We start from the raw sequence: 21,636 nt of genomic DNA on the forward strand, positions 1-21,636 counted from the left end.
TTACCAGCTGAGCCACAGGGGAAGCCCAATACTCAGTAAACTCTGTTGTAAACACACGGGCTATAATCCAGCTTTGTTGCTCCATTTATAGAGCAGAGGCAGAGCAGATTTAGCATAATTCTTAAGGCTCCTAAGATTTTCAAAATTGTAAATGAGCATGATGCTGTGAAAGTGCTGCACTCGATATGCCAGCAAATTTGGAAAACTCAGCAGTGGCCACAGGACTGGAAAAGGTCAGTTTTCATTCCAATCCCAAAGAAAGGCAATGCTAAAGAATGCTCAAACTACCACACAATTGCACTCATCTCACATGCTAGTAAAGTAATGCTCAAAATTCTCCAAGCCAGGCTTCAGCAATACGTGAACCGTGAACTTCCAGATGTTCAAGCTGGTTTTAGAAAAGGCAGAGGAATCAGAGATCAAATTGCCAACATCCGCTGGATCATCGAAAAAGCAAGAGAGTTCCAGAAAAACATCTATTTCTGCTATATTGACTATGCCAAAGCCTTTGACTGTGTGGATCACAATAAACTGTGGAAAATTATGAAAGAGATGGGAATACCAGACCATCTGACCTGTCTCTTGAGAAACCTGTATGCAGGTCAGGAAGCAACAGTTAGAACTGGACATGGACCAACAGACTGGTTCCAAATAGGAAAAGGAGTACGTCAAGGCTGTATATTGTCACCCTGCTTATTTAACTTCTATGCAGAGTACATCATGAGAAATGCTGGGCTGGAAGAAACACAAGCTGGAATCAAGATTGTCGGGAGAAATATCAATAACCTCAGATATGCAGATGACACCACCCTTACGGCAGAAAGTGAAGAACTAAAGAGCCTCTTGATGAAAGTGAAAGAGGAGAGTAAAAAACTTGGCTTAAAGCTCAACATTCAGAAAACTAACATCATGGCATCTGGTCCCATCATTTCATGGGAAATAGATGGGGAAACAGTGGAAACAGTGTCAGACTTTTTTGGGGGGGTTCCAAAATCACTACAGATGGTGACTGCAGCCATGAAATTAAAAGATGCTTACTCCTTGGAAGGAAGGTTATGACCAACCTAGATTGCATATTTAAAAGCAGAGACATTACTTTGTCAACAAAGGTCCATCTAGTCAAGGCTATGGTTTTTCCAGTGGTCATGTATGGATGTGAGAGTTGGATGGTGAAGAAAGCTGAATGCCGAAGAATTTATGCTTTTGAACTGTGGTGTTGGAGAAGACTCTTGAGAGTCCCTTGGACTGCAGGAAGATCCAACCAGTCCATCCTAAAGGAGATCAGTCCTGGGTGTTCATTGGAAGGACTGATGTTGAAGCTGAAACTTCAATACTTTGGCCACCTCATGCGAAGAGTTGACTCATTGGAAAAGACCCTAATGCTGGGAAGGATTGAGGGCAGGAGGAGAAGGGGACGACAGAGGATGAGATGGCTGGATGGCATCACCAACTCGATGGACATGGGTTTCAGTAGACTCCGGGTTGTTGATGGACAGGGAGGCCTGGCGTGCTGCGATTCATGGAGTCGCAAAGAGTCGGACACGACTGAGCAACTGAACTGAACTGAATGACTTCAACTTACTGGTGCCAGCTGCATCATTAGCTCCTAACAAGTCAGTCTGTCCTTTGAAGCCAAGCACTGTCTTCTCCTCTCTAGCTATGAAAGTCCTAGAAGGCATCATCTTCTAAGAGAAGGCTGTTTTATCTATACTGAATATCTGTTGTTTAGTGTAACCACTTTCATTAATGATCTTAGATCTCTGGATAACTTGCTGCAGCTTCTCCATCAGCACTTGCTGCTTCATGGTGTACTTCTGTTGTTCTGGCGACAGCCTCCTTCCTTAAACCTCATGAATCAACCTCTCCTCGTTTCACACTTTTTTTCTGCGGCTTCCTCACCTCTCTCAGCCTTCACAGAACTGAAGAGAGTTAGGGCCTTACTCTGGTTTAAGCTTTGGCTTAAGGGAATGTTGTGGCTGCTTTGATCTTCTATCCAGACCACTAGAACTTTCTCCATATCAACAATAAGGTTGCTTTGCTTTATAATGTGTTTTTTTTTTCCCGTTTGCTAGTTTGTTTTGCCACACCATGTGGCAAGTGGGATCTTAGTTCCCCAACCAGGGATCGAATCCATGTCCCTTGCAGTGGAAGTGTGGAGTCTTAACCCCTGGACTGCCAGGGAAGTCTCGCTTTCTTATCATTTGTGTGTTCCCTGGAGTAGCATTTCTAATTTCCTTCAAGAACTTTTCCTTTGCATTCACAACTTGGTTAACTGTTTGGTGCAAGAGGCTTACCTTTCGACCTGACCTATCTTGGCTTTTGATGTGCCTTCCACACTAACTTCATCATTTCTGGCTTTTGATTTAAAGTGAGACATGTGCAGCCCTTCCTTCCACTTGAACATTTAGAAGCCACTGTAGGGTTATTAATTGGCCTAATTTTGATATTGTTGTCTCAGGGCATAGGGAAGCCCAAGGAGGAAAAAGGGGATGGGGGAATGGCTGGATAGTGGAGGAGGAGTCAGAACACACACTGGTTAAGTTCATGATCTTATATGGTCACGGTTGTTGGCACTCCCAAACAATGACAATAGTAACACCAAACGCCAAACACAGATCACCACAACAAATATAATAACAAGGAAAAAGTCGTAAGTATTGCAAGAATTACCAAAATGTGACTCAGAGAAACGAAGTGAGCAGATGCTATTAGAAACATTGCACGAACAGACTGCTCAACCAAGGGTTGCTACAAACCTTCAAGTTTTAAAAAAACACAACTTCCACAAGGCACGATAAAGCAAACACAATAAAATGAGGTATGGTTGTATGTTGAAGTCCTAAACCCCTAGTACTTCAGAATGGGATCTTATTAGGGTATAAGGTTTTATAGAGGTAATCACATTAAAATGCAGTCATCAGAGTGGGCCCTAGTCCAGTATGACTTGCGTCCTTACAAAAAGAGGAAATTAGGAGAAAGATACACACCAAGGAACGCCAAAGACTGCCAGCAAACCTCTAGAATCTAAGCGAGAGGCCTGAAACAGATTCTCCCTGACACCCTCAGAAGGAACCAACCCTGCCCACACCTTGATCTTGGACTTCTAGCCCCCAGAACAACAGGACAATATTCATACATTTCTGTCATTTATACCACTCTCACTCTATGGTACTTTGTTACGGCAACCCTGGGAAACTAGTACACCCTCTTTCAAGGCTGTCGCTACCTTGTCACCTTCTACTCTGGCAGGAATTAGCCCCCCCCCAGTTCAGAAATCTAGGGGAAAAGTGACCAAAGGCAGTTTTTACACACACCCCCATCTCACCTCTGACGCTTTCCCCAGATGGGCTAAAATGTCTTGTTGCTGATAAGAGGCCATCTAGAAATGCAAAGTCCTAGTCCAGAATCATAAAGTAATTTTTCCTTTCATGGCTGAATGAATGGATGAGTGAATGAATGAAGCAAAAAGTCGCTAATGCCCTTAGCCTTGCTCTAAATAGAAGTTTTGCTGCTTATGAAATTTTGGCCCACAAATTTTGATAGAAAAACTAAGTACCAGAAAATTAAAAAGTATACTGACTCTGCTGACATGAACAGGTGGAGTGAGTGGTGGTCCCTTCGGATTAAGGAACAAATGGACTCAAGGACAGTTATGGGAATCCAATCTGTTCACCAATAGAGTGACCTCACCAATAGTCTGTGTTTCCCTTACTTGTTCTCCTCCCTGCCTTACTACAAATCTTTTTTGAAGTATCATGTTATCAGTGTACAGCTCAATAAATTTCTACAAAGTAAACTCATATGTTCTTTAGTACTGAGGTGAAGATACAGACTATTACCAGCACCCCAGATTGCTCCTTCCTGCCTCCCAGTCACGAGGTAACTACTTTTCTCATTTCTGTCCCAACAGATTACTTTAGCCTGGTTTTTAAGCTTTATGTAAATGAAATTATACAGAATTCAGTCTTTATTATCTGTCTTCTTTCACTCCACATTCTGTACGTGAGAACTGTCTATATAGTATACAAAGTAGCAGGTTGTCTTTTTTCATTGCTGCATAATATTCCACAGCATAAATACAACATGCTTTATTTATCCTTTCTACTTCTGATGAATATTTGGGTAGTCCCTAGTTTTTGGCTGATGGAATAGTGCAATGAACATTATTTTTCAGGTCTTTTAGTGAACATAAGTGTTCATCTGTGAGTTTTTCCCCAGGAGGGGAACTGCTGGATCACAGGGTGGGCATGTTTTAGTGGTTACCATTTAGTTTTCTATAATGGCCATGCCAAGTTCTAGCCCATCAGTGGCCTATGAAGTTCCAGTTGCTCCCCATGCTTATTGGCACTTAGTATTAGTTTTGATTCATTTTGATGTATTAGTCATTCTGATGGGTATACTACAATCTCAGAGTGGTTTGAATTTACATTTCCTGGATGACCAAAGTTGTTGAGCACCTTTTCCTGTACGTGTTGACTTCCTCCTTTCGATCATTGGCCCATTCCTCCATCCCTCCTTTCTCTCTCTTAAAGTCCTTCCTTTTCTTAAGAGCCAGTTGCCCAAGCACAGGGAGAGGGGCTTTTTTGGAGTTTAGCAAAGGCAACTACATCCCCCTCTGCCCATGTCCTTGCTCCCTTATGGTCTGCAAGTGCCACAGACATTGAATGTCAGTGCCCCAACACAAACAGGCCCCAGCAGGGCTGTTGTACATGTGGATAGGAATGCAGTTTCCTTCTTCAGGCCTTGCCCGGTCTGCCTACCTTGCAGAATTATTTTTCATTACATAAGACTCTGCAAAAGGCCTTGAGTTGCCGAGAGGAAAGGTGCTGCATAAAATGCAAAGTAACAAAAGCACTGATAGCAAAGAATGGGAGGAAATCCATCATGCCCTTGTCAGTGGAAGGCTGCTGGCAAACTCATCCCCACCTTAACCTAAAAAGCAAGCTCTGCAGGCTCTAGACAGCCTCCTGGCCCCCAGCCTGGCCAAACACTCAATAATTCGCCTATCAATTAAGCCTGAGGAGAAGGCTATGAGAAGCCGGAGACAGGATGTGAGCAAGAGAGAGGGAGAAAGGCAGGCAGTTGAGCAAAAATTGCTGGTTTGTCTAAGGCCTCTCAGATTAACCTTATCCTGGCTCTCCCAAATGACTCACTAAGAACTGCTCAGTCTCTCCATCCATGAAATGGGCCTAACTGAACCAAATAATACTTTTACTTTGCAGACCTCCAAAAGATAACTTTCATAAAAGCTTAAAGCACCTGCAGTTACAGAAAGCAGCAAGGAGGCAAAACCAAGATGCTCAGCTGAATCTAACCCTAAGAAAACATCAAGCCAACCCAAATTGAGTGACATTTTGCAAAATGGTTCTGTACTTTTCAAAACTGTCAGCATCAGTAACAACAAAGGTCAGGCTAAGGAGAGCTGGTGCAGGCTGAAACGGAATGAAGTGACCAGGTGGCTAGAGACCATATGTGATCCTGGATTAAACTCTGGTGCAGAAAAATTACTAAAAGGGACATTTCAGGACAACTGGTGAAATTTGAATATGTGCTCTGTTTTAGACAATAGTATTGCATTGATGTTAAATTTCCTGAATGTGATCATTGTACTGGGATGATGTAAGCAAATGTCTTTGTTCTTTGGAGAATCACACTCAAGATTTAGGAGTCAAGGACCCAATGTCTGTAACTGGCTGAAATTATTCCATCAAAATAATCAGTGTGTGTGTAGAGAGAGAGAGACAGAAAACGGTAGAATGTCAACAATGGGTGAATCTGGGTGAAGTGTATATGGAAGTTTGTGGCTCTATTCCTGCAAGATTTGAAATATTCTCAAACTAAAGTTCTGAAAAACATACACACAAGATGCTCTGGTCAGATTTAACAGTGGATCCCAGGTTGGCACAAGAAGCCTGTGACTTCAGAGGGATGGTGGCGGGGAGGTGTAAGTCCAGGAAACAGGTGAATCTGATGGGTTCCCTAGCCTCCAATCTGCTAAACAAACCCAAATCTAACTCACATGTCCACCTTCAAGAAGGAGGATTTCATCCACAATTCATGGCAAAATCTTCACCATTCTAGAAACAGATTTTGTGGGTGGAGTCATGTGTTCCACTGTTGTGTAAGATAATTCTGTTAGGGGCTTCCTTCCTCTTAGGAATGCAACCCTGGAAACCGTCCTGACCTTCAGCAGGCCCGTGCCAGTACAGCTAGAGTTTCTTCCCACTGGTCCATACCCTGCTGTACTGGTTGCTGAATGTTTTGAATATCATTTCTGACTGGAAGGAACAGTTCCTCGCTACTAGAGGTTGTGTACCTGCATGTGATGCCTGGAACTGCAGCAGCCTTTTGGAGACCAGTTGGAGGTTGACAATGACACGTGTACCCAGAAAGAGAGCTGAGAGGATCAGAAAAGAGAGAGCCTAGAAGTATCGTCTTGGGGATCTTCTTGTGTTGGGAGTTTCTGTCACTTGCAGCCAATAGCATCCTAAGATGGCAGCCTAGACATAATTTGAGCCCTTTGAAAAGCCCCCCTAACTGAGGGCAGTTGGAATAGAAAGGCCTGCCTATCTCAACACACAATCACCCATCAGAGTCTAGGTAGAATGGGGTATGGGCATGAACTGGTAAATGAGGCCCCCATGGTATGGCCCAAGACATCTTAGGGCATATGCATGAGCTAGAGGTCTGGGGCACTCTCTTCTCCTGTCAAGAAGAGACCACTAGAAACGCAGAATCTCTTAACAGGTTTCATGGAGTAACCAAGGACCCAGAGATCTTGCTAGGAGTCTGGGAGGCAGGGCAGCAGAGCATGGAGTGGGGACTCCTATGGGAGGAGCATAAACCAAGGTGGAGGTTGTCTCCACAGAGCACTCTGCATTGCCATAACAGTCACAATTATGCGAAAGCTTTCAGTCTGAATACTATTCTGAATTCCCCAGTGTTCACTAAGATGCACTGTCTCACTCCTACCTCATAGGACCACAGATCACAGCCTGCTAGGGTATTAAGCAGCCCGAGAGATGACTATACAGAAACTCAAAGAGGTCAAGTCACTTCCTCCACAGAGGGTCAACCAACCGGCTAACTTGGTCTGGCCTCAATGGACTAAGTACCTCCACGTGTCTCTTAAGCCCTGGAAAACACAAGAAGGGGGTCCCAGAAGTTGGCCTTTTGTTTCTGAAGTTGCCTCTTCTCCCTTCCTCCTGGACTCTGTGCTGCACGGAGTACTGTGCTGTCCAGCACGGGGTAAATGCATGCACCACTTGCCCCCACCAGCACCTTTGTTTTGGCCCAGACCCGACCTTGACTTAGAAGTTGGCATTCTTCATGTAACTCACAGAGAAGCCACTGGCTCCCAAAGCGTTCGTGGGCCATGCAGGCTATAATAAGGAATTCGTGGGAAGGTGGAGGAGCAGGGCTATGTGGCACTTGGGGGGGCACCTTTCATCCGGAATTCATTGTGGAGGGGTGAGAGGCAGAGATGCTGAGCATGTCCCATGGCAAAGGGACTAGAAATTCTCATCATAAATCAGACTGTTAGAACCACCCTGGAGGCCATGAACCGGCAGCTTCTGGACACAGTGACTATCCTGGGATGCTCACTGGTGCAGAGTAGGGCAAAGGTACCATGAGCTTAAGATCCTAGGATCAACTCTTGGTCAACGGCGGGAGGAATTTGGTGTATAAATAGCACAATTTTGCTGCTCTTGGGTTGACAACTCCAGAGTAGCTCTTGCAGAGTCTCCCAGGGGCTCCAGCATGACTGAGCCCCCAGATGCCCACCTGCTCCTCAGCTTACCCTTCACTGGTTTCCTGCCCCTCCCCCTCAGTGTGCTTCCTGAGGTCACCTCCCAAATGAACTCCCTGTCCCCAAGTCTTCATTTTTAGGCTCTGCTTTTAGAAGGAACTCAGATTCAGACCACGTCAAAGGCTCACCCTTCCCGACAACTGCCAGCGGTGCCTTCCTCCTTCCCCTCTCCCTCCCTAGCCCCAGACATCTTAGCCTCAGGGTCTTCTCTCATGGATCTCGCTCCCAGCCCACATGACCTCCTGAGAGCAAATCTTGTACTGCCCAGATGCTGTGTCCCTGTTCCGCTCATCCCCATTACAAGGTCCAGCGGAGTTTTTCCAGGAATTTGGGGAAATAGGAAAGTCTACTCCGAGATCTGGACTTAACCCAGAGGAAGGAATAAGGGAACGAAATAGCGGTACTCGTGTTATTTGCTCTCTTACTGAACAGCATCTCTCAGGATACCCAGAAAATAGGTGAGGTGGCAGATTCAAGCTGGCCACCTCTGCTTTCACACTCCTCCCACTGACAGGAGAGAGTCTAGGCTCCTGGGCCACCCCCTTCGATCTGGGTGGCCTCTGTGACTTCTTTGATGAATAGAATATGGCAGAAGGGAAATGTGCCACTTTGGGTGCTCAGGCCTCAAGCAATTGGCAGCACTTCCTGTCTCTTGGAACACTCACTCTTACAGCCACCATGTGCAAAGTCACACTCATCTACTGGAGAGACTGAGTGACATAAAGAGGGAGTGCAGATCAGTGACCCAAGCCTTCTAGCCTTTCCTTCCCAGGTACCCGACTTGGTCAACCTTGACCTTCCAGACCAACCAGGCTGCCAGCGAATACCACTGAGTAATCGCAGCCATGTGACAAGGAGCAAAAGAATTGTCCAGCCAAGCTCTACATGAATTCTGACCTCCAAAGTTGTGAGATATAATAAAATGGTTTTCTTTAGAAGCCACTAGGTTTGGGGACTATTATCCAGTGACAGATCACAAGAACAGTAGGCAATGAAGCAAGGTTTCCTGAATGAAAGAGTGAAGGAAGGGTGGGGAAGGAGGGCGCCCAGAGGAACTGAGGGAGAAGAAGGCAGTTCCCAGTTCTCAGGAGGCTGTACTGGGGATGATTAAATGTCAGGTACTTGCCATGCTCATAGCCCCATTTTCAGGAGAGGCAGGTTCCTTTTGCATAAGCTGCCACCTATGTTTCACGTCATTTAACTCTGTTATCTTGTTACCATTGACTGGGTCAGGATTCAGCACCCCAGGAAAGACAAGAGGTATCCTGGCTTGAGAACTCTGTCTGCCTCAAGCAAGGCTGGTGGGTCCATGCAGTGTGGTGTGGAGCCCACCCGATCAGACCAAGGTGTCCAGATCCAGTTGTGGGCACCTTGAGAGCAAGCAGTGGAAGCCAAGACAAGTTGGGTCTCGAGAATGGAGGTGGTCCCAGAATCTGGAACACCCAAGGACAAGACAGATGACAGGTGTGGCCTCTGCTGTGGCTATTTCCAGAACCAAGGCAGCAGCTCTTGCTTATGCTTGGCCCTCCAGGGGCTCCCATAAACTCTCACACCTGTGCTAGCCTCTTTGGATCTCATTTTGCCTTGCAACCCGAGAACACCTAACAGAACGGAAAAATCAAGTGAATAGCATGTCTGCGTGCATATGCTTCGAGCCTAGCCACTCGCTCAGCGGTAAAGAATCTGCCTGCCAATACAGGAGATGTGGGAAACGCAAGTTTGATCCCTTGATGGGGAAGATCCCCTGGAGGAGGAAATGGCAGCTCACTCCAGTATTCTTGCCTGAAGAATCCCATGTACAGAGCAGTCTGGCAGGTTACAGTCCGTGGGGTTGCAAAGAGTCAGACATACTGAGCACACACACACAGCATGCATATGCTTCAGAAGTACATGTGTGTGTGTGTGTGTGTGTGTGTGAGGCTTATGTGTGTAAGCATGAGTGTGAGTGGTTTGCTAGGATCTCTGGGCTTAAACCTGGGAAATAAAATACCACCCCTCCCGTGCGTTTCCTCTTGGAAAAGATTTTCTTTACAATTTCCTCTGTGGTGGGGTAAAAAGTCAGCCACTGTTGTAAAGGGTAAAGGGTGGGACAGTGTTTTTAAAATATGTTTAAGCCTCATAGTTCAAACAGAATGTTAGTGAGAAACCAATAAGATAAAAGCCACACTGCTCTGATTTGGGCGGAGGCACAGAGCCTGATCATCGGTGCCAGCCTGATCATCGGTGCCCTTGGCCATGAGGTGGCCCCTGGGGTTCTCTAAGAGTTCAGAGAGAGAGTATCCTGGATGAAACTGGAACCCTTGGATTCTAGGCCCTTCTCTGCCACTAGTTAACTCCATGACCTAATCTCGCCCAGCTTTCTTAACTATTAAATTAGGGACTCTACTAGGGACTGTAGCATTAGGATGCTCTCAGGTGTTTCCAATAAAAAGCATTTCCCATAGAACAAGCCCAGGGGTATGCGGTCTTAGATTCGATGGCCAGATAGGTAGAGAGATCTTGGGTCCTTGACAACCTTTCTGTTCGATCATTTCCTCACAGTCACAAAATAACTGCTGCTGCTCCAGGATCTCATATCCTTACAAACAGCATTCAAAAGCAGGAAGAACGTTGGATGGGTGATGGTGGCAACAATCTCCTTAAACATTTCTTTTTTCTTGAAGAAAAAAATACTTCTGAAAAACCCGCCACCAGGATCCCTGTTAAGTCCTGTTGGGCAGGAAAGGGACTCCCTAAACTAAATCATCAAGAAGTAATGTTTGTAAAAAAACAACAACAACAACAACAGACCACAGTTTCCACATGATCCAACTATCTCACTCATGGGCACATATCCAGAAAAGACAAAAACTCTAATTTGAAAAGATACATCACCCCAATGTTCACAGCAGCACTGTTTACAATAGCCAAGTCAAGGAAGCAACCTAAATGTCCATTGACAGAGGAATGGCTAAAGAAGATGTGGTACATACATACAATGGAATATTACTCAGCCATAAAAAGAACCAAATAATGCCATTTGCAGCAACATAGATGGACCTAGCGATCATACAAAGTGAAACAAGCCAGACAGAATGACAAATATCATATGATATTGCTTACATGTGGAATATGAAAAAATGATACAAATGAACTCATTTACAAAACAGAAATAGACCCACAGACACAGAAAACAAACTTATGGTTACCAAAGAAGAAGAGGGGAGGGATAAATTAGGAGCTTAAGATTAACATATAAATACTACTATACACAAAATAGATAACCACCAAGGACCTATTGTATAGCACAAGGAGCTATATTCAATAGCTTGTAATAAACTATAATGGAAAAGAATCTGAAAAAGAATAGATATATATATATGTATAACTGAATCACTTGGCTGTGCACCTGAAACTAATACAACATTGTAAATCAACTACAGTTTTTAAAAAAGAAATACTGTTTGTACTATGGTTTAGTACAATTATGAATCATGTCCTGGAATTAAGCCCGCCTTTCACAAACACATTGCTATCCAACATCAGGAAAAATCTAGACTTTCATCAGCAAGCAACAAGGGAGGTATAGATATTGGTCAGCTCAAGGAGATGCAGCTCTCTGCCCCACAACCCTTACATTTTCAGGAGCTGTAAAGGTCCAACCAATCCCTGGGTCAGGAAGATTCCCTAGAGGAGGAAATGGCAACCCAATTCAGTATTCTTGCCTGGAGAATCCCATGGACAGAGGAGCCTGGCAGTGTACAGTCCATACGGTCACAAAGAGTCAGACACCACTTAGTGACTCATCAACAACAATAAAAGTCCAACCAGACACTGACAGAGAAAACGCTTTGTCCACTCAAAGGGCCGAAAGACACTCAGTACCAAAGTTGTGCTCGAAGGTCTTGCACATTGGGACTTACCTGATACAGGTAAGCATGATACTGTTGGCTGAGAACCCTCTGTTTCCTGATGACTCTGACTCCACTCTTCAAGGCCAGGCTGTATGGAGAGAAGATTTAACCCAAGTTGAGAATGTAACTCACAACCCTGGTTCCCATCCTCAGTAGGCAACCAGCATTCCAAGCCAGCAGATCTAATGACCTAATCTCCTCTCCTTGCCAGAGTTTTGCATTGATTATTTGACTGTGTGCAGGATCTATGCTTGGACAGACACTGTAGTCAAGCTTCATCTACGCTAGCACTGTGGAGACACAGGGCAGTGCAGTTCGTGGCACCTGTGCACACCATCCCTTAATCCACACTCAGCTCATAAGGAACACTGGGGCCCTCCCTGCTGCGGACACTTCTGAGCACTGATTTTTTTTTTAACCTCCCCACAACCCCAAGACATCAGTCTCCAATTTGTGAATCCAACCAGTTTGGGAAGGGTTTAAGAACACAATGCATATAGTCCTTACAGTTTCTTATGACAGAGGATGCAAGGAGCAGACACCCCATCATACCCGAGAGAAAACATGGAGGTACACAGTGGTTATTGATGTGGGAAGGTGGGAATTCACAGCTGATTCAAGTTTTATAGATGAGGTGGGGTTTTAGGCTGGCGCTATTGACCTAAGCCAGTTTGGTCTTACATAAAAACCCACTAGGTTCTTTTTGGTACATCTGTGAGAGAGGTAAAGTGTAAGCCGCTCAGTTGTGTCCAACTCTTTGCGACCCCATGGACTATATAGTCCGTGGAATTCCCCAGGCCAGAATACTGGAGTGGGTAGCCTTTACCCTTCTCCAGGGCATCTTCCCAGCCCAGGAATTGAACGGGGGTCTCCTGCATTGCAGGTAGATTCTTTACCAACTGGGCTATGAGGGAAGCCCTGTACCTTTTAGTAATTCGAGAAGGGTGAGGTCTTAGGGCCCCTCTCCATACCGTGCCACCAGGTTACTGTGAGAGGAAGTCTTTAGGCCAACTTGTGAACAAGCTACGCAAAGCAGCCATGTAACTGGTCCTGTAAATTCCTTGACCTTCCAGCCCTCCATCCTTTAAAAGCTCCAGCAGCGCCTCTCAGGAAAGTTTGCCCGAGGCAAATGCAAGGAAAGTCTTGCAGCGGGATTCTCTAACCTTCTAGTCCGACTCCAGGGGCACAAAATTCACCAATTCAGTCACTGGACGCACGTAGGATCACTTAGGAACCAAGCCCGCGGTGCCATTCCTTTGAGAACCAACCACAGAGCGAACCGCATCTTCCCAGCCTGAGCCCTGCAGTGTTGAAGTCCGGCTCTGATGCCTGACCAATCCACTCCCTCCTCGAACTGCTTCCGCCAGTGGGAACTCATTTCTAAGGCCCTTTAGGCTAATAAACAAGACCTCTGGCGCTGATTGAAGAAGCTCAGGTCTTGGTGGGCTCCAGAGCGTGGGCTGGGTGATAACATGCTACCTGACTATTCCTAAGGGCGTGTCCCCAGTTAGGTCCAGTACCTTCTCCTAAAGTACATGAAACCAAACAGATAACAGATACATCGGGCCGCGGAATTTACGTTACAGACACATAACAATTCTACGCTTTCTGCTCCTGTTGACACAAATAAAAGAACCCGTGACAATTTAGCACCCCCTGTGGTGAAGTTTGGAACCGCCCAATTAGAGAGGAAAAAAATGCTCCCGAGTTCAGCCAGCCAGCTCTTTTAGGGATTACGAAGTGTTTCATAGCAAAGACGACGGTGGCCCGAGTTGGGAGGGGTGGGGGTGGTTCTCAGACCTTCTGCCTCAATTAGGGCAGTTTCGCTGATTGTAAACTTGCACTGGCCCGCCGGATTGGACGGCCTTTAAAAATTTGAAAACCTCTGGGATAGTTCCTCCAGGGAAGAGGGAAGAAAAGAGGGATGGAAGGAGGGGTAGCAGGAGGAATGGGAAGAGATGAAACAGTAAAGGAGGCCAGGCTGGCCTCTGGGGCAGGCAAGGTGGTGGCGGCCGGGTTTCCCCATCCATACACCTTGGGCTGCTGGAGAGTGGCCTTCAGTCTGCCTTCAGCTGTCAGTCCCTCCCCAAGGCTGAAGAAACCGCCCTGCCCAGGGCCATGCCGGCTTCTGGAGCAGCCCACGCCCGGGGCTGGTCCACGCCCGCGTCTGGAGGCTCACCCCTCCAGCACAACTGCGAACCACTCCGAAGGGTCAGCCTAGCTCCAGAGCTCTTCGTGGGGCTCCAGCGGAGGCTTCCGTCGAGCTACCCCTGTAGTTCAGTTTCCCCCTTTGCTGGCTTCAGCCTCCACCCCGTTCCCATCTCCAGGTGCTGATCCTAGAAATCCTCCCTAAACAAACGTCCCTCAAGCCAATCTCCATCTCAGCCTCTGCTACCCCAGGAAGCCCGACCTGCAGGTGGGTGACTCTGCCCACCTGAGATCGCAGAGCTGGGACAGAAAGTGCTGGCGCCGGAGCCCAGGAATCCTCGAGGGGGAGAAAAGAGGCAATAACCAGATTGAACGACCAGCTAGTCTGCGCACCTCTCCTGGTCTGCTACCAGGATGTTAGCCCCAGGTTTCAGGCTGTGTGCACGCTCAAATCTTCCTTTTCCCGAGGAGCGCAGTCCCCCACATCCTGTGGTTTTGCCGGCTTCAAACCAGAGGGGGCAGGGGAGCGGAAGAGAAGAATGCGGACACGGAGAGGAGGAGGGGAAGACGAGGACCGGCGCGCCTCTGTCTAATATGTAAAGAATGGCCCCTCTTCCCTGCAAAAAAAAATGTGACAATTGACACCCCTCCCCCAACAGCTCCCTCCGGCACTGAGAGTGTTAAGCCACCTCGTAGTGGGGAGGCCGGCCTCCCTACAGGCTATTTCCCTGGGCCTGCCTGGCTGGGGATCAGGCCCATTGTTAATAAGTAATGACAGCCCAGCTCCTCCGTGGATTCCCCTGGGGTTTTGTGTCAGAAACGTCTTCCCTCTCTGCCGCTCGAGCTGACAGGCTCCGGCTCCCGGCAGGCAGCTGCGAACACAGGCCAGGATGCCCCGCGTCACCGGGCCCAGAGCCCCAGGGCAACGGGGAAGGTGGTAATCCCATCCTCCCTCCCTTCTCAGGTGCAGATGACCGCAGTTGTCCGCAGGGACCGGCGGGAGGGAACCTCTTGGCCTCCTTCAGCGAGGGGTGGGGCCGTGACCCGCAGAGTGGTGAATTCCTGAAGCCTTCTGCCAGCAGGAGCCGGCCGCCAGCCTCGGTCCCTGCCTCTGCTCTGTGGGGGATTCAGCTCACAGGGTTGTTGTTGCAGGCTGTTGACGCCACTGTTCTAAAGATGCTCCAGGAATAAGGTTATTCTGGTGGACTGGCTTACTGGCGGGAAGTTCTTTCTTGTGTCTGCCCTAAGTAACCCAGCACATTTAGCACTTCACATGCGCCCAGAAAGAGTTCACAAATGAAAGCCTGCCGGAACCTTTGGGAGAAAAGGAAAATATTTTTCCACCTTGCCAGTGTGAGGTCCTCCGGTTTAGAACATAGGTTTTTTATTATGATTCAGGTCTGGTGATGCCAACAGAGCAAGAGATGACGATGGGCATAGAAAAGATAATTGGTTATACTTACAAATCCCAAGAGGAGGGGGCAGGCTAGGCCACGGGAGGAGGGGCACACAGGGAAGCACTGGGGTTGGTCAGGAAGCAGAGGGAGAGGGGGAACTGGTGGGCAAGAGCCTTTAATGTGGTTTCTGAGAAAAGGAACAGACAAGGCCAGATAAGCAGGTTGAGGATTGGCTAGGCTCTGGGGCACTGGGGCTACCCCTAGCTGTTTGATTGAAAGTAAAAGTGAAAGTCGCTCAGTTGCATCTGACTCTTGGAGTGGGCAGCCTTTCCCTTCTCCAGGGGATCTTCCCAACCCAGGGATCAAACTCAGTTCTCCTGCATTGCAGGCGGATTCTTTACCAGCGGAGCCACCAGGGAAGCCTCTAGCCGTCTGATCAGGGCTGGGGAATGGTGGCCTGGAATCTGAGTCAGATGCGGTGGTGAGGAGTACACCTCTGGATTGGTTTATTTGCATTTGAAAGGTACACTCAGGCAATATGTTGTTCACCATCTCTTGGAACTGCCAAATCCTAGGAAGGGCAGTCCCTCCTAGGTCAGCAAAAGCCCCGGATGTCAAAGCATCAGAAACACACAAAAAGGCTTGGTTAATACAAGTTTATAAACTGTCTGGAATAATGTTCAGTTTATTGTTATTTGAAATCCCCTCATACCACGTTCCTAGCACCATTATCAATAATAGAAGATAAAGGGACTTCCCTGATTGTCCAGTGGCTAAGACTGCATTCCCAATGCAGGGGGCTCTGGGTTTGATTCCTGGTCAGGGAACTAGAACCACATGCCACAACTAAAGATCCCATACGCCGAAACTAAAACCCGGCACAGCCAAAATAAATAAATATATTCTTAAGAATTTATAGAAGGGACTTCGCTGGTGGTCCAGTGGTTAAGAATCCGCCTGCCAATACAGGGGACACAAGTTCAATCCCTAGTCAGGGAAGATTCCACATGCCTCAGGGCAACTAAGCCTGTGTGCCACAAATACTGAGCCCACACTCTAGAGCCCATGCTCCACAAGAGAAGCCACTGCAATGAGAAGCCTGTGCACCCCAACTAGAGCAGACCCCACCTGGCACAACTAGAGAATGCTCTCATGCCTTGCCTGCTCTCAGCAACGAAGTCCCAGCACAGCCAAAAAAAAAAAAATTAATTTAAAAACAACTTTAAAAAAAGTACTAGAAGATAGAAAACCCAAACATTCATCAGTATCAGTATAAGAATGGTTAAGTAACGATGAGCTTGCCATACTGTGAAATAGTATACAGCAAACAAGAAAAGACATACCTATGCGTACTGATATCTACTGTGCACAAGAGAAGTGCTAAATTTTTTAAAATTGTAGAATAGTTCACATACACAGTATAATCTCATTTATGTAAAAACAAAATGAATTACAACAAACCTTTAGCTGGTATGCATGCATACATATACATAAATGAATAGAAAAGAGGGCTGGAAGAATACACCGCTAAGACTTAGCAGTTTTTACCTCTGGGAGAGTTCTTTCGGAAATGGGTATGAGATGGACTCAGAAGCGTCAAGGGTTTATTGGGGAAATACCCCTGAAAGGAGCAGGGCAGAAGCAGGATTGGACAGGGAAACGAGTAGCCGTAGAGGGAGATCGGAACAGCTCCCAGCAAAGGGAGCCCATTAGAGCAGTACCATGTGGGCGGGAATGGCCAGGCTTGGGTACTACCAGCTTGCTCAGCCATTGGCTAGAGCCAGCACCCAGAGTAACACTGTGTGGACTGTGAGGCTGTCAGCTGCCCAGACTCCGAGTGGTTGGAGGGGGGTCAGAGTAGCTCAGCCTCGTGTCTGCCAAGATGACGTGGAGTATGGGGAGGAGGGTGACTGGGAAACTTTTACTTTCCTAGCCCTCGACTCGGAGAAGGCAATGGCACCCCACTCCAGTACTCTTGCCTGGAAAATCCCATGGACGGAGAAGCCTGGTAGGCTACAGTCCATGGGGTCGCTAAGAGTCGGACACGACTGAGCAACTTCAGTTTCACTTTTCCCTTTCATGCACTGGAGAAGGAAATGGCAACCCACTCCAGTATTCTTGCCTGGAGAATCCTAGGGACAGCGGAGCCTGGTGAGCTGCCGTCTATGGGGTCGCACAGAGTCGGACATGACTGAAGCGACTTAGCGGCAGCAGCAGCCCTCGACTTTGTACTTGGAGACCGTATCCATCTATGTAAGTTACAACCAGAGGGACAAATATTCTACCTGGCTCTTAACTGACTCCTCCTCCTCCTTCTCGCAAGTCCTTGCCTGCTCTCAGCAGCTGCAGTGGCCCAGGAATCCACCCAGCTGCAGCATTTACCCAGGTTTGTTTTTTTTCCTTCTCCTACTGGCATTAGCTAAGACCATATGCTCAAACGCGCTGTCTCTTCTTCCGACTATGCCATCCTAATATCGCTAACATTCCTTTCTAGGAACAAGTCTGTGGACTCAGTGTGCCAGGTGCAACGCTAATGCTGGGGACAGAAGAAAGAGCTAAGTCCTCTCGGGGGAGATGGAGAGTCACGTTTGTAGCATCAATCTTTTCAGGGCAGTGTGTGCCCCTTGCAGAAGAATTTCAAGTGAGAGGCATGAGTATCCTAGAGGAAGGGGCATGGTTCTGGGCATCCCAAGCATGGTTCAGCTTGAGGAAAGCTTCTTAGAAGGGTGGCATTAGGACTTGAATGCAGAAGGATGGAAAGAGCGTTCCAGTCAAAGGGAACAGCATGAATAAAGGCAAGGAGGTGAGAAAGTGCAGTGTATTTATAGGTACCAGTATAATTCAAGAGTACAGAAGCCAATGGCCTTCAGACTAGTCCCAATCCAGTGTCTCCCATAATATCTTCCAGCATTAGGTCTCTCTACATCCTGGCCATATGGCTTCCCATGGTGTTGGATTCATGGCCAAATTCTAAACAATGACTCCCCTGCCACTCCAGACTGCTTCCAAAACAGCTGCCACCATTCCCAACCTCACATACTCACATCACACTGACCAGGGGAAAGGAGAACCACGCCTTCCAGTGGCTATGAAGGAAGACACTGTGAGCCTCACTTTACCATAAATTCTAGCAAATGTCTCCTGACATCTCAATGGCTATAGTGGGCTTATGTGCCTATCCCTGGGCCAATCACCGAGGCCTGGGTGGATTTCTGGGCCCTAGAGGGACGTCATGGCTGGAAGTAGTTTCAGCTTAAAGATAATGTCAATTCCTGTGGGGCAAACAAGTTTCAGAACTTACCATTTACTCCTAAATCTAGAATAGGAGTTGAGATACAAACGTTGCAAAAGCCTTCAAAAGCATCATTAGAGGAAAAGACAGGACAACGTAGAGATCTATAATTTTTTTCCCTGCTACACTTTAATTGCCCTTCGCTGGCATGCACTGCATAAATTAAGAGCTAGTTAATGCTGTAATGCGTAAAACAATTTCATGCATCTTAAATATTGCACTTGTACTTTAATTCCACATTAAGTGGTCCCCTGAAATTTTTAAATTTACAAAGTCACTGCTGTGCTACATGAAAAAGGTGTTAATTAAGTGTTAATCAGTAGCCAGATAACCTTCCCTGAACCCTACCCAAGGTCTCCAAAATGACCCATTGCCAGAGAATGTGATGTGATGGCCACAGAACAGAGAATGCAGACTTGGACATGAAAGGGTTTCTTAGCCACATCCCAGCCAATTAAGGCAGATTTGCCTATTATGCAGTTCTAATTAAATGACATCCACTATAGTGGACACGAAGCTAATAATAATAATAGTATTTAATACAGGCAGGGCTTTTCATATTCAAAACACAGGGAAAACATTAGCTAATTAACAGATAGGCATCCCTTTTGGGGAAAGGAGAAGCCTTCTTTTGGGTGGTCTGCTACAAATCCAACGGATGGATAAAATATAAAGAAATGGTTCCTCCCTGTAAGGGATTCACCATCTTCTAAACCAGCGCTACCTGAAGTGTGGTCCATGGATCACTGCTAGTCCACAATAAAAAAAAAAAAAACACAGAAATTGAGAGTAACCACTCTGGAAGCTTGAAGACAGCTTGACCTTGCTGTGACATCCAAGTGGGTGATCAGTGGACACTTGTTGAACAGGAAATTGATGGGTTCAAAGCTCCACGGTGAGTGGCATGTGGCATCAGCTCCATAATCATCATACACAGTAGGGCCACACATCTCAGTTTGTGAGGGACTGGAAATTAAACCCCCCACACGGGACTTTCCAGGCGGTCCAGTGGCTAAGACTCCGCACTCCCAATGCAGGGGCCCGGGTTCAACCCCTGGTCAGGGAACTAGATCCCACATGCTGCAACTAAGAGTTTGCATGCCTCAGCTAAAGAACCTGTATGCTGCAATGAAGATTGAAGATCCCACGTGCCAAAACTAAGACCTGATGCAGCCAAAGAAATAAATAAACACACACACACACACGTTCTTCACCAGACTCAGGAGGGGGGATGCAGTTATAGTTACATCCCAACAAAGAAAGGAGAGGAGACTGAACAACATGCTATTTCACACCTCTATATTTTCCCTCATGCTATTTCTCCATTTGGAATGTTCTATGTGTCCCTACCTCCTTCATTTCCTGCCCAATCTCTTTCTCATGCTTGAAGCCCTCTCGGTCTCAAGAAAGCCTGGCTGAGACTCCTGCAATGGAGCAGATCCTCCCCACTCCCCTAGTCCCACCCACACTGCATTACTGCACTTTCCACCCAGCTCTGAGTTCATTTATGTCACTTTGCCCGACAGGGTCGACCTTGAAGGTAAGGCTGATGCTTTTTGGCTCTGAATTCCTAGTGCAGAGCACAGAGTAGAGGCTCTTTAGATGTTTACCAGATTCAATTTTTAAAAATTCTACAAAATATGCATCACAAAAATTTACCATTTTAACCAGTTTTGAATGTTTTGTGGCATCAGGTCTTCCCAAGTGGCACTAGTGGTAAAGAACCCGCCTGCCAATGCAAGAGATGTAAGAGACATGGGTTCAATCCCTGGGTCGGGAAGATCCCCTGGAGAAGGAAATGGCAACCCACTCCAGTATTCTTTCCTGGAGAATCCCCATGGACAGAGGAGCCTGGTGGGCTACAGTCCATAGGGTCGCAAAGAATCAGACATGACAGAAGCGACTTAGCACGCACGCAGTGGCATTAAGTCCACTTGTTGTACAACCATCACCACCATTCCTCTTCAGAACTTTTTCATCTTGCAAAACTGAAACTCCACCCCCATTAAACACTAACTCCCCATTCCTCCCTCCCATCAGCCCCTGGTGATCACCATTCTGATTTCTGTCTATGAATTTAAATACCTTAAATGATGGAATTCTAGAATATGTGCCCTTTTATGCCTGGCTTATTTCACTTAGCATGTCTTCAAGCTTCATCCATGTTTCAGCATGTGTCAGAATTGCCCTCCTTTTCAAGTGAATTCCATTTAAAAATTTTTAAAATAAGCACACAGCTTTGCAATGAGTAGGGAGGGTGTTCCTCTCACTCCCCCACCCCCACCCCTAGTTCTGCTCGAATTTGAAGCAGAGAAGAACAGATAGAAGAGAAGGGTATTGATAACCCAGGAGGTGGCAGCAGAAAACAAGGGGGCCCATGCTCCACAGAGTTTCTCCGCACCATTTCTGGCTCTCGCTCACTCTGGTTTCTGCTCAGCTGTTCATCCTCTTGAAAGTCAGACTTCCCAATTCTGGACAGTGTGCCCAGCCAGGAACAAGCCTGAGAGGCCATCTAACCTTGGGCAGCAGGGTGCAAATGACAGTAGAAATGGACTTGAAGTCCTAGCTGAGATGTCAACGATACCCACTGGGTGACTTTGGGCAAGTCATCTAACCTCTCTGAGCTCTGTCTGTAAAACTGGAACAATAATATGGTGTAATTACAGGGTTGTTGAGGGGATCCGATGAGATAAGGCACATAAATCACTTGCTAAACCTTAAAGTACTGCATGTGCCAGTTATGGTTGGTTTCATTATAAGCATAAAGGCCATAATAAAAAGGAGGAAGACAGTACGGCTCATGATTTGCACTTCCTGATGAGGAAGTGAAAAATAGCTCCAGCAGCATCATTCAGCCTTCATCTTGGGGGCATTTCTGATTTGTTTTTGTTTTCCTCCTTCCATCTTCTAAACTTTTGCCTTGGAGAGAGTTTCTGGTCCCATTCAGTCAAATGCCATTCATGGCCAGTTCACTGGCAATGTGAGAAACAAAGAGGCGCCACGGAATTCATTCGGGGCATCAGTGAACTCGGGTTGGGAGCATGAGCTGGGCGGTAGGTTGGGTGCTGGTGACAGAAACAAAGGAGTCGAGTGGCT

Source organism: Giraffa tippelskirchi, chromosome X (assembly GCF_054371585.1).
Source record: "Giraffa tippelskirchi isolate mGirTip1 chromosome X, T2T-mGirTip1v1.2.pri, whole genome shotgun sequence".
In the NCBI taxonomy this organism is placed as follows: Eukaryota; Metazoa; Chordata; class Mammalia; order Artiodactyla; family Giraffidae; genus Giraffa; species Giraffa tippelskirchi.